Genomic DNA, 5796 nt, shown 5'->3' on the forward strand with positions numbered 1-5796 from the left:
CACCAATGAATTGCATAAGTATCTCTATCTTTATTTTATGCTTTATTCATAAATCATTCATAACCATTTGAATCTACCTGACTGAGATTTACAATATGACCATAGCTTGCTTCATACCAACAATCTCTGTGGAATCGACCCTTACTTGCGTAAAGTTTATTACTTGGACGACCCGTTGCACTTGCTGGTTAGTTGTGCGAAGTTGTGATAAAGAGTTGAGATTGCAATTGAGCGTACCATGTTGATGGCGCCATTGATGATCACAATTTCCTAACATTGCATGATTCCTGGAATTCTTATTAAAAATTTTGAATCTCTTTATTTTCTTCTCCATATAATTTTCGAAAAAAATCCAAAAAAATTTACAAAATCATAAAAACCAAAAATATTTCTTGTTTGAGTCTAGTGTCTCATTTTAAGTTTGGTGTCAATTGCATGTTTATGTTCTTCTTGCAATTATCATGTGTCTTCATTGATCTTCAAGTTGCTCTTGATGATTTACTTGCTCTGATCTTTAAATTCTCTTGTTTTGTGTGTTTTGTTGTTTCTCATATGCATTCTTAATTTGTTAGTGTCAGTAGTATACAAACTTGTAAGTTTGGTGTCTTGCATGCATTGTTTATATGATTTTAGTTGCATTTTGATTTTTCCTCATCATTAAAAACCCAAAAATTTTTTAATTTGTGTCTTTTCAAGTCAATAATTCAGAGAATTGAAAATTCAGAATATACAGCAGAGGAATTACACAGAAAAAGCTGGGCGTTTAAAACGCCTAGTGAAGAAGGAAAACTGGTGTTTAAACGCCAGCCAGGGCACTTGGCTGGGCGTTTAACGCCCAAAAGGGTAACATTTTGGGCGTTAAACGCCAGAATGTATACCATTCTGGGCGTTTAACGCCAGGATGGCACAAGAGGGAAGATTTTATTTTCAATTCAATTTTTTTTCAAGTTTTCATAATTTTTCAAAATCAAATCTTTTTCAAATCATATCTTTTCAATCATATCTTTTCAAAATTAATTTCTTTCCATTTTCAAAAATACTTGCTAACAATTAATGATTTGATTCAACATTTCAAGTATGTTGCCTTTTCTGTTGAGAAAGGTTTAATGTTCGAATCATATCTTTTCTTGTTAGCCAAGGCAGTGATTTTAAAAACAAATCTTTTTAAATTGTTTTTCCAAATCATATCTTCTCAATCATATCTTTTTAAAACTATATCTTTTCAATCATATCTTTTTGATTACATCTTTTTCAAAATAAGTTTTCAATCATATCTTTTTGATTTCTAATTTCAAAATCTTTTTCAAAAATCACTTTACTTCTTTCCCAATCATATTTTTCGAAAATCATTCTTCAATTTTTCAAAATGTTTTTAAAATCTTTTTAAATTTATTTTCGAAAATTTCTTCCCCTCTTCTCACATCCTTCTATTTATGGACTGACTTATACAATTCGAACTCTATCTTTCTATGTTCGAATTCTTCTACCTCTTCCTTTTATTTTTCTTTTCCTCTGACACCTCAAGGAATCTCTATACTGTGACATAGAGGATTCCATATTTTCTTGTTCTCTTATCTTTTATATGAGCAGGAGCAAAGACAAAGGCATTCTTGTTGAGACTGACCCTGAACCTGAAAGGACCTTGAAGCGAAAGCTAAGAGAAGATAAAGCACAACACTCTGTAGAGGACCTAATAGAGTTCTTCAAAGAAGAAGACATGGCAGCTGAAAACAACAACAATGCCAACAATGCAAGGAAGGTGCCGGGTGACTTTACTATACCTACTCCCGACTTCTATGGGAGAAGCATCTCTATCCCTGCCATTGGAGCAAACAACTTTGAGCTTAAGCCTCAATTAGTTTCTCTAATGCAACAGAATTGCAAGTTCCATGGACTTCCATTGAAAGATCCTCATCAGTTTTTAGCTAAATTCTTGCAAATCTGTGACACTATCAAGACCAATGGGGTTGACCCTGAGGTCTACAGACTTATGCTATTCCCTTTTGCTGTAAGAGACAGAGCTAGGATATGGTTGGACTCACAACCTAAAGAAAGCCTGAACTCTTGGGAAAAGCTAGTCAATGCCTTCTTGGCAAAGTTCTTTCCACCTCAAAAATTGAGTAAGCTTAGAGTGGAAGTCCAAACCTTCAGACAGAAGGAAAGTGAATCCCTCTATGAAGCTTGGAAAAGATACAAACAATTAATCAGAAAATGTCCCTCTGACATGCTTTCTGAATGGAGCATCATAGGTATTTTTTATGATGGTCTGTCTAAACTGTCCAAGATGTCATTGGATAGCTCTGCTGGAGGATCTCTTCATCTGAAGAAGACGCCTGCAGAAGCTCAAGAACTCATTGAAATGTTGCAAATAACCAATTCATGTACACTTCTGAAAGGAATCCTGTGAACAATGGGACGAATCAGAAGAAAGGAGTTCTTGAGATTGATATTCTGAATGCCATATTGGCTCAGAATAAAATATTGACTCAGCAAGTCAATATGATTTCTTAAAGTCAGTCTGGAATGCAAGCTGCACCAGGCAGTGCTAAGGACGCTTCATCTGAAGAAGAAGCTTATGATCCTGAGAACCCTTTAATGGAAGAGGTGAATTACATGGGAGGACCCTATGGAAACACCTATAATCTCTCATGGAGAAATCACCCAAATCTCTCATGGAAGGATCAACAGAGACCTCAACAAGGTTTCAACAACAATAATGGTGGAAGAAACAGGTTTAGCAATGGCAAGCCTTTTCCATCATCTTCTGAGCAACAGACAGAGAATTCTAAGCAGAGCCACTCTGACTTAGCAACCATGGTCTCTGATCTAATCAAAACCACTCAAAGTTTCATGACTGAAACAAGGTCCTCAATTAGAAACTTGGAGGCACAAGTGGGTCAGCTGAGTAAGAAAGTTACTGAACTCCCTCATAGTGCTCTTCCAAGCAATACAGAAGAGAATCCAAAAGAAGAGTGTAAGGCCATCAACATGGCCAAACTTGGAGAGGAGAAAGAGGCAGTGAGCGCCACTGAGGAAGACCTCAATGGACGTCCACTGGCCTCCAATGAGTTTCCTAATAAAGAACCATAGAAATCTGAGGCTCACACTGAGACCATAGAGATTCCATTGGATTTACTTGTGCCATTCATGAGCTCTGATGAGTATTCTTCCTCTGAAGAGGATGAAGATGTCACTGAAGAGCAAGTTGCTAAGTACCTTGGAGCAATCATGAAGCTAAATGACAAGTTATTTGGTAATGAGACTTGGAAGGACGAACCCCCTTCGCTCACCAAAGAACTGGCTGACTTGTCTAGGCAGAAATTACCTCAAAAGAGACAGGACCCTGGGAAGTTCTCAATACCTTGTACAATAGGCACCATGACCTTCAAGAAGGCTGTGTGTGACCTAGGGTCAAGCATAAACCTCATGCCTCTCTCTGTAATGGAGAAGCTAGGGATTTTTGAGGTACAAGCTATTAGAATCTCACTAGAGATGGCAGACAATTCAAGAAAACAAGCTTATGGACATGTAGAGGATATTCTGGTAAAACTTGAAGACTATTACATCCCTGCTGATTTCATAGTCCTAGAGACTGGGAAGTGCATGGATGAATCCATCATCCTTGGCAGACCCTTCCTAGCCACAGCAAAGGCTGTGATTGATGTTGACAGAGGAGAATTGATCATTCAAGTGAATGAAGAATCCCTTGTGTTTAAGGCTCAAGGATATCCCTCTGCAACCATGGGGAGGAAGCATGAAGAGCTTCTCTCAAAACAGAGTCAAACAGAGCCCCCACAATCAAACTCTAAGTTTGGTGTTGGGAGGCCTCAACCAACTTCTATGTTTGGTGTTGAACACCCACATTCAAACTCTAAGTTTGGTGTTGGGAGGTTCCAACATTGCTCTGAGTATTTGTTAGGCTCCATGAGAGCCCACTGTCAAGCTACTGACATTAAAGAAGTGCTTGTTGGGAGGCAACCCAATGTTATATTTATCAATTTTTCCTTTGTTATTTTATGTTTTCTGTAGGTTGATAATCATGGGAAGTCACAAAATCAATTGAAAAAGCAAAAACAGAATGAAAAACAGAAAGAAAAACAACACACCCTGGAGGAAAACTTGCTGGCGTTTAAACGCCAGTAAGGGCAGCCAATGGGCATTTAACGCCCAATCTGGCAACCTTCTGGGCGTTTAACGCCAGAAAGGGGCACCAGACTGGCGTTAAATGCCAGGAAAGGGCAAGAAGCTGGCGTTAAATGCCAGAAATGGGCACCAGCCCGGCGTTTAATGCCAGAATTGGTAGAAGGAGCATTTTTGCTCGCCACTTGGTGCAGGGATGAATTTTCCTTGACACCTCAGGATCTGTGGACCCCACAGGATCCCCACCTACCCCACCACTCTCTTTCCTCTTCACCCATTAACCAATCACCTCAACGCCTCTTCCCCAAAAACCCCTCACTTATCAAATCCCACTATTCTCTTCACCACTCACATCCATCCTTCATAAAACCCCACCTACCTCACCATTCAAATTCAAACCACTTTCCCTCCCAAACCCACCCATAATGGCCGAACCATACACCCCCCTCCACTCCTACATAAACCCATCTTCACCCCTTCATTTTCACACAATCAAAACACTACTTCTCCCCCTTGGCCGAACCACAAAGCCACCTCTATATCCTCTATTTCTTCTTCTTCTACTCTCTTCTTTTTTCTTTTGCTCGAGGATGAGCAAACCTTCTAAGTTTGGTGTGGTAAAAGCATTGCTTTTTGTTTTTCCATAACCATTTATGGCATCTAAGGCCGGAGAAACCTCTAGAAAGAGAAAAGGGAAGGCAAAAGCTTCCACCTCCGAGTCATTGGAGATGGAGAGATTCATCTCAAGGGTGCATCAAGACCACTTCTATGACGTTGTGGCCATGAAGAAGGTGATCCCCGAGGTCCCTTTCAAACTCAAAAAGAGTGAATATCCGGAGATCCGACATGAGATCCGAAGAAGAAGTTAGGAAGTTCTTACCAACCCCATTCAACAAGTCGGAATCTTAATGGTTCAAAAGTTCTATGCCAATGCATGGATCACCAAGAACCATGATCAAAGTGTGAACCCGGACCCAAAGAATTGGCTTACAATGGTTCGGGGAAAAAGCTTGGATTTTAGTCCGGAAAATGTAAGGTTGGCATTCAACTTGCCCATGATGCAAGGAGATGAACACCCTTACACTAGAAGGGTCAACTTTGATCAAATGTTGGACCAAGTCCTCAAAGACATTTGTGAAGAGGACGCTCAATGGAAGAGATATTCAAGAGGGAAGGCAGTTCAACTGAGAAGGCATGACCTCAAGCCCGTGGCTAGAGGATGGTTGGAGTTTATCCAACGCTCAATCATTCCCACTAGCAACCGGTCCGAAGTTACTATAGACCGGGCTATCATGATTCATAGCATCATGATTTGAGATGAAGTAGAAGTTCATGAGGTTATATCCCAAGAACTTTATAAGGTGGTAGACAAGTCCTCTACCTTGGCAAGGTTAGCTTTTCCTCATCTCATTTGTCACCTCTGTTATTCAGTTAGAATTGACATAGAGGGAGACATCCTCATTGATGAAGACAAGCCTATCACTAAGAAGAGGATGGAGCAAACAAGAGCTCCCACTCACCATGAAATCCCTGAGACACCTCAAGGGATGCACTTTCCTCCACAAAACTATTGGCAGCAAATCAACACCTCCCTAGGAGAATTGAGTTCCAACATGGGACAACTAAGGGTGGAGCACCAAGAACATTCCATTCTCC

This window comes from Arachis duranensis, chromosome 4 (genome assembly GCF_000817695.3).
Source record: "Arachis duranensis cultivar V14167 chromosome 4, aradu.V14167.gnm2.J7QH, whole genome shotgun sequence".
NCBI classification, from domain to species: domain Eukaryota; kingdom Viridiplantae; phylum Streptophyta; class Magnoliopsida; order Fabales; family Fabaceae; genus Arachis; species Arachis duranensis.